Source organism: Pongo abelii, chromosome 3 (genome assembly GCF_028885655.2).
Source record: "Pongo abelii isolate AG06213 chromosome 3, NHGRI_mPonAbe1-v2.0_pri, whole genome shotgun sequence".
Taxonomy (NCBI): domain Eukaryota; kingdom Metazoa; phylum Chordata; class Mammalia; order Primates; family Hominidae; genus Pongo; species Pongo abelii.
In genome coordinates, this window is record NC_071988.2 from 96,868,515 (window position 1) to 96,880,971 (window position 12,457).

Here is a 12,457-nt window from a genome sequence, read left to right on the forward strand (position 1 = left end):
GCCCAGGCTGGAGTGCAGTGGCTATTTAATCACAGGCATAATCATGGCAAAGCAAACTGCAGCCTCAAACTCCTCGGTTCAGGTGATCCTCCCACCTCAGCCTCCCTAGGAACACGCCACCGTGCCCAGCTAAACCAGAGTTTTTAATCTGAAGCCTAAGCATATTTTGGAGGGGTGGATATAGGGAATGTTTGTGAAACCATGAACATTCTGTATACATGTATGTCTCTTTTTTTTTTGCTGAAAAGGTCCATATTTCATTGTCTTCTAAAATGGGTCTATGTCCTAAAAGGTTAAAAACCAATTATCTAAACCATGCTCTTTTTCGATATATTTCCTGGTAATAAGTTATTAAAATAAAGGCTTTATAGTATAAAGAATACTATTTTTTATTAAAAAGTCATGTTACACTAAAATTCTGTTAATCAACGGCCTCAGTTTGTCATAAATGTGAGATGCTGAACTATTTACTGATTTTGATCTTGTTCTGTAGTCATATAGGATACCAATATTGGCAGAGATGGGTGAAGGTTGCACAGAACCTCCCTGTACATTTCTTTGCAACTTCCTATTAATCTATACATATTTTATTTTGAAAATAAACACTTTTTTAAAAGTTTATTTTAAAAAAACCACAAAACAAAAAAAACAGGCCACACACGGTGGCTCACACCTGTAATCCCAGCACTTTGGGAGGCCGAGGCACATGGATCACCTGAGGTCAGGAGTTTGACACCAGCCTGGCCAACATGGTGAAACCCTGTCTCTACTAAAAATACAAAAATTAACTGGGCATGGTGACGCATGTCTGTAATCCCAGCTACTCAGGAGGCTGAGGCAGAAGAATCGCTTGAACCTAGGAGGTGAAGGTTGCAGTGAGCTGAGATCACGTCACTGCACTCCAACCTGGGGGATAGAATGAGACTCCGTCTCAAAAAAAAAAAAAAAAAAAAAAAACCAAAAACACAGATCCTGAAATTTGGTGGTATTTGGTTCTTAATCCCAGCTCTGTATTTAAAACCTATATGATACTAGGCAAGTTAGTAAGTTCCCTGAGTTTCTTTCCTCATTGATAAAAAGGCACAATTGCAGTTAGAACTGTTGCATACACGGTTTTCAGCACAGGGCCCGACACACAAAGTATCATATAAATATAAACTATCGTGATTATTTTTAGACAGTATGGTCATAACCCAGACATCACTCTTCACTGGGTGACAGGTACATAGCTTCCAGACATGGTTCCTAAGTGGAAATAAACTGTCTCCTTTGGAGTAGTTTTGGAAACCAAATCTATAAAGTGACAGTAACTATCATAAACAAGGAACTGCCCTTTGAAAATTAGAAGAAAAATGTCTAGTGTAACAAAATAATATGGAGTTAAGGAAGAAGGAAGAAAGGAAAGGAAGTGTGTGCACGTACACCACACATGTGCACACACACATACACACAGAGCAAAAGCAGGAAATGAGACAATTTTTTAAAATGCATATTCCAGTCCATATTTGCTCAGCACTAACAGTGTGCTTAAAGACTGAAAATTAGATAGAATCTTTATTTAAATTGTTTGTTTAATGGACAAATTAATGATAGTGTTCATTTCCCAAAGCTGCACATGTTTTCCATTACGGATTATTTAACTAAACCTAAAATCTGGAAAAGGCCAGTAAAACAAAAAAATGGTCATATAATTAATCATATTAATCATTCGCTTTCAAGGAGTGTATATGCTAATGGAAGAGACACAGGCAAAAAAGAATTTTAATATCACAGTAACACAATAAGGTTTCAGACAGATTTGTACAGGGTACAGTGAGAACAGAGGAAATGGGGAAATTATGTCAAACTACAGGTTCCAAATTTCTGGAGGAGATGACACCTGAGCTGAGTCTTGAAGGTGGTGGGTGGTGTAAGAATGAGCCAGCGAAGGAAGTGCAGTGGTTGACAATAGCTGTCCTGGCAGAAGGAACAGCAAGAGCAAAGGATGGGTGGTGGGGGGGAGGGTGGGGGCGAGTGGCGCAGCAGTGACATGTGCTGGCAACCACAAGCAATTCAGTATTACCACAAGATCAAGTCTAAAGCAGGGCATGGCTTACAATAGTGTAGTATCTCACAAAGGGGGGAAATGGCATTTAAAGAAATTTTTTCTTCAAGTTTTCCCACTGTATATAATAAACCCTAGAAAAAAATAAAATACATTCTAGCAAAAATATTTGTTCAAATAAGCACTTTCATCATAGAATACCTATTTCTATGGTGAGCAAAGACATTAAGTTTTTGAAATCTGGGCTTAACTTCCATAAATAGTCTTAATTTCCTCCCTACTTTTCTCTGTAAACTGAGATTTAAAGCATTTAAAAGCAGTACTTTTGGTTGGGCATGGTGGCTCATGCCTGTAATCCCAGCTCTTGAGGAGGCTGAGGCAGGAGGATTGCTTCAGACTAGGAGTTCCATGCCAGCCTAGCCAACATAGCAAGACCCCCGTCTCTAAATACATGCAAACATACATACCTACATACATAAAAGCAGTATTTTTTTTTTTTTAACTGGCAGGATTCTTGATATGGTTTGGCTCTGTGTTCCCACCCAAATCTTATCTTGTAGTCCCCATAATTCCTATGTGTTGTGGGAGGGACCCAGTTGGGAGATAATTGAATCATGGGGGTAGATCTTTTCCATGCTATTCTCATGATAGTGAATAAGTCTCATAAGATCTGATGGTTTTAAAAACAGGAGTTTCCCTGCACAGGCTTTCTGTCTTTGCCCTCTGCCATCCATGTAAGACATGACTAGCTCCTCCTTGCCTTCCACCATGATTGTGAGGCCTCCTCAGCCATGTGCAACTGTAAGTCCACTGAACCTCTTTTTCATCCCAGCCCCAGGTATGTCTTTACCAGCTGTGTGAAAACAAACTAATACAGGTCTGATGACCTTTCCTATAAAATGTGAGATCTAAAAGAATCACAGCAGAAGCTGAGACAACACTTGTCATAGAAATCTGTAAAACTGACGAATGATTTGTAACTATTTGCTTAGGAATACGTTTTTCAAATCATTTTTGGAGAATTCAAATGTGAGGACTAAACATCATTGCTAATTTTATGGGCACGCATGTAGGCTAAACACTCCTAAAAGCAATAACCATACCCTGAGAATGACCCTGTATGACAGATGCACCTGAATGTGTGCTCTGAGCTAGGGAATCCAGGAGTGGCCAACTTGGAGATACACTCCTTGTCTATGATAAATAACTGAGCCCCTGGCCTGTCCTGTGGAACATGGGCCATACAGGGGTTTGAGGCCCTGAGTTTTGTGTTAAATGAAGGTGGCCAAGTGAAAGCTATTAGGAGGGTGTTAAGTTAAAAATGCTATATAAACTGCATAATGTTTGCAGGTGGCTGCAGTTTTCCTGCCCTGCCTGCTGCCACTGGGCTATGCAGTTACACTGTGCCGCCCATGGCCACTGAACTGTAGGAAGGTGCATACTGCCACTGGACTTTCTCCCCTGTATGTAACCCCCTAATAAAACTCTGCGTCTCGTTTTGCTGGCTTATGGTCTCTTCTTTGGCTTCTTGAACCTGGTGCCTTCCTTCTTTTTTTTTTTTAATAGAGAACAGAGAGTTTATTTTTAAATATTTTTCTTTCTTAATAGAGATGGGGTTTTACTATGTTAGCCTGGCTGATCTCAAACTCGTGGTCTCAAGTGTTCTACCCACCTTAGCCTCCCAAAGTGCTGGGATTACAGGCGTAAGCAACCACACCCGGCCCCCGTTAAGATTGATAGAGGTTCGGCAGAACATCAGGGAAGTAGTATCCACTGAAGGGAGCATATTTATGGCTATTGTGTTTGTTATGTGTATTTTAAATGTCACAGAGCCTCTGTTTTCAATGTTCCAGTTGGCCTCGATCAAAGATATCAATATCATAACCCAGTCACTCTGAGCAACTGAGACTTATTTTGGGGAAGAGGACACAGCACAAAACATGCATCCCCTGCCCCTTTCCTTACCCTCTCCAAGGCACCTGAATGTTCAAATACATTAGGTAAGGCCTGATTCACAAAAATCCTCTTTGTCCTTTACTCTGAAGGGCAAAAACCTTGGATGATCCATAAAAAGAAATTCCATAGGGAACAGATTTCTGTAAAAACTACTTTGCCATGTTTAGCAAGAATTCCACTAGCTCGTTTGAGAATGTAAGTGTGCAGAGAGAAGAAACTGCTAAGGAAACGATGAGTGAGTTATATGGTACTTGATAGTGTACTTCAAAAGCATGACAATCAATCCATGACTGCTGATATAAATAATTCAGAAGACATATTCTTACATTTCCTTGTAGGTGTAAAAACACTACTTCATCCCTAGCTATATGTTTACTCGTTAGTCTTTCCTCCTATTAAACACTCCTAGGCAAGGAAAGGGGTTGGCCTATGGTATTAGATATAAGATGTGAAAGAGAAAAAAAGAATAATGGGAGAAAAATTATAAGCAGTTTCCAAAGGCTGGGCATGGTGCCTCACTCCTGTAATCCCAGCAGTTTGGGAGGCGGGTGGATCACTTGAGGCCAGGAGTTCGAGACCACCCTGGCCAACATGGCAAAACCCCGTCTCTACTAAAAATACAAAAATTAGCCAGGCGTGGTGGCGCATGCCTGTAATCCCACCTACTGGGGAGGCTGAGGCAGGAGAATCGCTTGAACCCGGGAGGTGGAGGTTGCAGTGAGCCAAGATCCACCACTGCACTCCAGCCTGGCAGACAGAGCAAGACTCCATCTCAAAAAAAAAAGGAGTTCCCAAATCATGCCAACGGAAAAAAAAATTCCAAGAAGACCCAGATAAGTAATTCAATCTCCTGTATTTGTCAAATGTTTATAATATATTGTGATTCTTAGTAAATCATTTTGAATTTAATACCGCTATTCTCTTTTTAAGAACTTCAAGTTTAATGACTTGTACAACTAGCCCTGCAAGAGAAAGATGCTACTACCATTTGTCCTCAATGATGCCAGTCCTCTGAATTTAAATTCCCAAACAAATCCTTCAGGATCAAATTATTTTTACACTGACCAAGGGAGGTGGCTTATTCAATAAATCATATGAAGAATTTTAGTTTCAATAAACCTTTTCAAATAATTTGTTCTGAAGGAAATGGGGCAAATTTAATACCATCAAAGACTGTCTTGGTTACAGGCAATAATATGCATAAATCCCACAAACATAATGTTGAGTAAAAGACGCCAGACACAAAAGAAGATATATTTTATAATTACATGGGTATAAAGTTCAAAAGGAGCAAAATTGATTATTTTCAAAGTCAGAAGTGGGGCACAAGAGAAGCTTCTGGGGTGGCGATAATGTTTGGTATCCTGATCTGTGTGCTGGTTACGTGGGAGAGTTCAGTTTGCCAATTTTTATTAATCTGTAAACTTATGGTTTATGCTTTTTTCTGTAAATATGTTATACTTCAGTAAAAGTAAAAAATAAAAATAACAAAGGTCATCATGGGTCCTGCTTCAATAAAGTGCCTGGGTTAAAAATCAACATTAGAGGCCAGGCGCGGTGGCTCACACCTGTGATCCCAGCACTTTGGGAGGCCAAGGCGGGCGGATCACCTGAGGTCAGGAGTTCGAAACCAGCCTGGCCAACATGGCAAAACCCTGTCTCTACTAAAAATACAAAAGCCAGGCGTGGTGGTGGGCACCTGTAGTCACAGCTACTTGGGAGACTGAGACAGGAGAATAGCTTTTGAATCCGGAAGGCAGAGGTTGCAGTGAGCCAAGACTGCGCTATTGCACTCTAGCCTGGGCAACAAGAGCAAAACTCCGTCTCCAAAAAAAAAAAAGAAAGAAAAAAAATCAACATTAGAGTCCAGAATAGGAAAACCTACAGTAGATGAGTTGTTGCTTAAGCGCTGGGGATGAGTAGGTGGAGGGATAGCAGGACTGAGGGTTGAAGGGTATGGAGTTTCTTTTTGAAGTGACAAAAACGTTCTTTTCTCACTCTGTCGTCCCCACTGGAGTACAGTGGCGCCATCCCAGCTCACTGCAACCTCTGCCTCCCGGGGTCAAATTATCCTCACACCTCAGCCTCTCGAGTACCTGGGACCACAGGTATGCACCAACATGCACGGCAAATTTTTTGTAGAGACAGGGTTTCACCATGTTGGCCAGAGTGGTCTCAATCTCCTGGGCTCAAGGTTCTCGGCCTTCCAGAGAACCGGGATTATAGGTGTGAGCCACCGTACCAGGGAGACAAAAATGTTCTAAAATTGAATGTGGTGATAGTAACACAACACTGAGAATATAGTATAAAAACCATTGAACTGTACACTTAAAAAACAAAAAAGCAGGAAAACTATTATCTTATAATCTTAATTGCTCAGTGTCCTTCACTGGTCCCTCCTTTTTTATTCCCCTGACTCCCAGACTGGGTATCAGTAGAATGAGTACAAATGTACATTTTGTTTCATTTATTCTTTTTTTTTTTTTTGAGACAGACTCTTGATCTGTCACCCAAGCTGGAGCGCAGTGGCACAATCTCTGCTCACTTCAACCTGTGCCTCCCAGGTTCAAGCGATTCTCCTGCCTCAGCCTCCAGAGTAGCTGGGATTACAGGTGTGCACCACCCTGCCCAGCTAATTTTTGTATTTTTAGTAGAGACAGCGTTTTGCCATGTTGGCCAGGCTGGTCTCAAACTCCTGACCTCAGGTGATCTGCCCACCTCAGCCTCCCAAAGTGCTGGGATTATCGGTTGTGAGCCACTGCCTTCATTTTTTCATTTTTTAGAGATGGGGTCTCACTATGTTTCCCAAAGTGCTGGGATTACAGGTTGTGAGCCACTGCCTTCATTTATTCATTTTTTAGAGATGGGGTCTCACTATGCTGGCCAGACTGGTTTCAAACTCCTGGCCTCAAGCGATCCTCCCACCTCAGCCTCCCAAAGTACTGGGATTACAGGTGTGAGCCACTGTGCCCATCCCAAAGGTACATTTTCAATTGAAGAAAAAGCTAATGAAAATCACATTACCTGAGTTTCATTCTGCTACCCCCACCCCCGACCTCCACCTATTTATTACTCACTGCTTACCTTCTCTGTATGAGCAGCGCTCAACAGGAGTCTGGGATTGGGGGATGAATACAGTGATTCCCAAACTTGGTTGCACGTTGAAATCACCTGGGGAACTTTGAAAGCTACTGATGCCCGAGTCCTACCTCTACAGATTCTATTTAATTGGCTGGGGTGCAACATAGGTATACAAATTTTTTTAAAGCTCTCCAGGAACCAAACTCCAGACACATTATACATTGATATAATACACTGATACATTACCTAAACACACACACACATACACACACATACTCCTCAGGTGATTCTAATATGCAGCCCAAATTGAGAAGAATTTTTAGTGATTTTCACAAAGAACTGAAAATCTAAATTCTCTGCCATTTATTAGTTCTGTGATGTGTAAAACTATTTAATCTCTCGGAACTTCAAGTATGACTTTGAGACATACCTAGGGCATATTAGGTTTTTAAAAAATGTTAGCTGCCTTTCCTTATTTCTTTCCCTTCAAAAATTGGAGAATTTTATTTTTCAAAAAAGCAATTGTGTTGTCACTATTATGTTCCTTTCTGTTCTTCAGAGCCCTGTGCCTAATGCTTGCTCTCTAACATAAGTTAAGGAACCTCTTGTGCTCTGGCTTCCTGGAACCTTGGATCTGTAGATTGAGAATCTGATCTCTGCCTTGGCTGACCTCTCAGGATTTGGTATCCAGACCACCTGTCAGTTCTTTTTTTTTTTAAGACAGAGTTTCGCTCTGTTGCCCAGGCTGGAGTGCAGTGGTGTGATCTTGGCTCACTGCAACTTCCACCTCCCAGGTTCAAGCAATTCTCCTGCCTCAGCCTCCTGCGTAGCTGGGACTACAGGCGCGGGCCACCACACCCAGCTAATTTTTGTGTTTTTAGTAGAGACGGGGCTTCACCATATTGGACAGGCTGGTCTTGAACTCCTGACCTTGTGATCCGCCTACCTCGGCCTCCCAAACTGCTGGGATTACAGGTGTGAGCCACTGCACCTGGCGTCAGTTCTTTTCTGATTCTTGTTTTCCGTGCTCATGCTGTCTTTACCGCTGCTGAAAAGCCAAGCATGCCATGTAACAGGCTTTGCATTGTATCTTTATGAAGTAGGAATTCGCGTATTTAGATCAACAAGGAGAATGAAGTTGGGCAGTGTAGATAATGGGCTATGAAGAAAAAAAGGAAAAGTCATGAGAACACAAGGTGTCAAGCAACATGGAGGGTCTTGAAGGGGTTTCTAGAGAGCAGGGGTTGCAAACTGGAGGCCTGCAGGCCACACCCAGCTCCAATGTTCTGTTTAGCCCTCACAGTGTTCAAAATGTTTCTGAACTGATTGCTGGCTTTTAAAATCGAGAAATTTCAGCCAGGCGCAGTGGCTCACTCCTGTAATCCCAGCACTTTGGGAGGCCAACGCGGGTGGATCACGGGGTCAGGAATTTGAGACCACCCGGCAAATATGGTGAAACCCTGTCTCTACTAAAAATACAAAAATTAGACAGGCGTGGTGCTACGCGCCTGTAGTCCCAGCCACTCAGGAGGCTGAGGCAGGAGAATCACTTGAACCTGGGAGGTGGAGGTTGCAGTGAGCCGAGACCGTGCCACTTCACTCCAGCCTGGGTGACACACTGCGACTCCCTCTCAAAATAAATAAATAAATAAATAAATAAATAAACAAACAAATAAACAAAAATCCAGATGTCTAGCTTCTCTTGAAAAAGATGACAGTCTGGCAACAATGGACTCACTGTTCCACATGGAACCAATGAGGACATCAGTAGCTGCTACTTCCTTGGGATGGGGTATCCTCTCTCCAGTTTTCTGCAGCTACCACCACCACCTGCTTCACTGTATTGACTGGCCAGCCTCTCCAGGTATGAGTTTTTTTTGTTTTTTGTTTTTTTTAAGAGTTGGAGTCTGCCAGGCGCAGTGGCTCACGCCTGTAATCCCAGCACTTTGGGAGGCCAAAGCGGGTGGATCACGAGGTCAGGAGTTCAAGACCAGCCTGGCCAAGTTGGTGAAACCCCGTCTCTACTAAAAATACAACAATTAGCTGGGCGCGGTGGTGGGCACCTGTAATCCCAGCTACTCGGGAGGCTGAGGCAGGAGAATTGCTTGAACCCAGGAGGCAGAGTTTGCAGTGAGCTAAGATCGCACCACTGCACTCTAGCCTGGTGACAAAGCAAGACTCCGTCTCAAAAAAAAAAAAAAAGAGTTGGACTGCAACCTCAAACTCCTGGGCTCAAGCAATCCTCAGGCCTTAGCCTCCCAAGTAACGAAGCCCACAAGCCTGCCACCACCATGCCTGGCTAATTTTTTTTTTGTAGAGATGGGGTCTTACTATATTGTCTAGGGTGGTCTTGAACTCCTAGTCTCAAGCAATCTTCCTGCCTCAGTCTCCCAAAATGTTGGGATTATAGGTGTGAGGCACTATGCCCAACCATATCTGAGGTTTCAATCCCTGCTAAAGAGACAGGGCTTCCCTAAACTAGATGTTCAGTTTACTAGAAAAACGTGGAAGAAGAGGACGAGGAGAATCCCTCTATTAATAACACTCACAATAGTAGGTGTGGAAGGCCTCAAATACCACATTGATAAGTATGGACTGTGGCCTGAAGTACAAGGTACCTGAAGGTACTTTCCCATGCAACAACATGATCAGGACGAATGTTTAAAAATATTTTAGGGCCGGGCATGGTGGCTCACGCCTGTAATCCCAGCACTTTGGGAGGCCGAGGCGGGTGGATCACGAGGTCAGGAGATTGAGACCATCCTGGCTAACATGGTGAAACCCCCGTCTCTACTAAAAATACAAAAAGAATTAGCCGGGCGTGGTGGCGCGCGCCTGTAGTTCCAGCTATGCGGAAGGCTGAGGCAGGAGAATGGCGCGAACCCGGTAGGCGGAACTTGCACTGAGCCGAGATCGCGCCACTGCACTCCAGCCTGGGCTACAGGGCGAGACTCCGTCTCAAAAAAAAAAAATTAGCCAGGCATGGTGGCGGGCGCCTGTAGTCCTAGCTACTCGGGAGGGTGAGGTGGGAGAATCGCTTGAATCCACGAGGCGGAGGCTGCAGTGAGCCAAGATGGCGCCATTGCACTCCAGCCTGGGCAACAAGAGCGAGACTCTGTCTCGAAAAACAAACAAACAAACAAAAAACCACTATGTCTTTATACCTTACCAAGTTCCAGGAAGGATTTCAGACAGCACTAGCTGACAGGATGGGCTAAAGACTGCGACATCACATCCAAAAGTAACAGCCGAAGGGGTTTTCAGTAGATTTGGACAGGAAGTGATAAGGACATGAAGGAAACTGGAGCAGCAAGACAGAGAGAAAGGCAGGACTATGAGAAGAGGTAATCGTCAAGACCCGATGAATATCCGGGAGAATGGCCCTGTGGCTCAAGAGCCAGTATCCACAAGACTCAACCACTGCAGATAGGAACTCAGCACTGATGGGCTTGGGAAAAAACACAACAGGATTTGGTTGTCAGGGAAGAGACATGGTAAAACTAATCAACATTTCAGGGCCTAAACAAAAAAGGCATCAGACCTGGAGGGAGAGTGAAGTTACTGGGCAGTAATAACAGCAGCACCCAGGACCCAAGGAGGGAAGGCTGTGTGGCTGCAGCCACTCAGGTGCCCCGGGGTCCATTCAGGCCTGCCTGATTTGCAGCAATCAGACTCAATTCTAAGATCCACATAAGCTGTAATCCTTCTCAGTTGCTGCCATGATTGTCTCCTGCACTGGGCGGGTCTGCGCCTGGAGGTGACAGGTACAGGTGTCTAGGGTCTGAGGATCAAGACAGAAGCTGGGCTAAGAAGTCTAAGGTAAGCAAAGTCAACCTGGACCTCCCCAGAAATTAGCCAAAAATGTGGGTATGGGACTCAGGAAAAAAGTTAGGCTTGAAATAGAGATTTGGGAGCGATCTCCCAAGAGCTGAAGCCAAGAAGAGAGTGCCAAGAGAAACACAGATGACTGTCAAAGCCTATAGAGGAGACACATTTAAGGGAGGGAGGGAAAGGAGGCAGCTACTCTAGCAGTCAAAGACGCATACAAAAAAGCCCAAAACACCTGAGGCCAGGCATGGTGGCTCATGCCTGTAATCCCAGCATTTTGGGAGGCCAAGGCGGGTGGATCACATGAGGTCAGGAGTTCAAGACCAACCTGGCCAACATGGTAAAACCCCTGTCTCTACTAAAAATACAAAAGTTAGCCGGGCGTGGTGGTGGGCCCCTGTAATCCCAGCTATTCAGGAGGCTGAGGCAGGAGAATCGCTTGAACCTGGGAGGCAGAGGTTGCAGTGAGCCAAGATCATACCACTTCGCTCCAGCCTGGGCGACAAGAGCAAAACTCTGTCTCAAAAAAAAAAAAAAAAAAGTTAACAGAAAAGCACCTGAGATGAACAGAATCCTCCAGCTTCACAGAAGCAAAGAAAATAAATTTAAAGAAGGTGGTGTTTAACAGCCACTTACTGAAGAAAGGACACATAAGACAAAGACCAAAATAGACCAAAAGCAGGTAACCTTCAAAAGATTTTTCAGAGAAAGGGGTGGAAACCAGACTGCAAGGGGTTAAGAGAGTAGGTGTTGAGGAAGTTAGAGAGGAGCCAAACAAACCCTAGTATTTATGGTAGTGAGGTCTGAGCTATGTTTGTTTGGGCTGTGCAGTTGCTAGGTTATGACAAGCACACACTGAACTCCGGCTCTGCTGCCCCTTTTTATGTCTGGCATTCTCAGAAATCACCTGGATCACCTAGTCTTACCTAGTCCTAAGGAATAACTAAATTTGTTATATTTCTTCCTTTTCAAAGTGGAAGCCAGCGGCTCCCTAATGCACCCATGGTTGCCAACAGTCCTTCACCATGTGGAATGGGGTCAAAAAAGCATCATGGTGTCCATGGTTTTGGGAGTGTGGAAGGGTCACTGAGCATCAGGCTGCCTATGAAGAAAGGAGTTATGTTCTTCCCTTCTCTTTGCACATTTCTTTTTACTTCCCAATGCCCAGTGGCCTTGGTAAAAAACATTAGATGTGTAAATGACGTGAGCATGGCAGACAACTGCCAGCTTTCTAGCAGTTGTTCCCAATCATCATTGTCGTCATGGAAAGAGGACTAAATATCAGGAGTGTGGACACCAATGGGCAGCCTGCTAATTTTATAACTGTAATCCTTTTACACAACACAGGTCCATGTTCACATGCATGCAAGAGTAACATGAAGTTAAACTCAGCACTTTCCGCACAGTAGATGCCCTACTATACTCGAGTAGGCAGTTAAAGATGGTCATTCCTCATAAAGACAAGCTGAAGAAAATCTTCCCTTTTCTTCAATATATTCAGACTTTATTTTCATCCCCTTTAAAAAGACAAGTTGGACAGGCACTGTG

General features: G+C 43.7%; 1 protein-coding gene across 6 annotated transcripts in view; it reads right to left on the bottom strand.

Annotated features, from left to right (window-relative positions):
- The window catches only part of G3BP2 (G3BP stress granule assembly factor 2), an 84,947-nt gene that overhangs the window by 41,961 nt on the left and 30,529 nt on the right, over window positions 1-12,457 (bottom strand). The window lies entirely within an intron of this gene.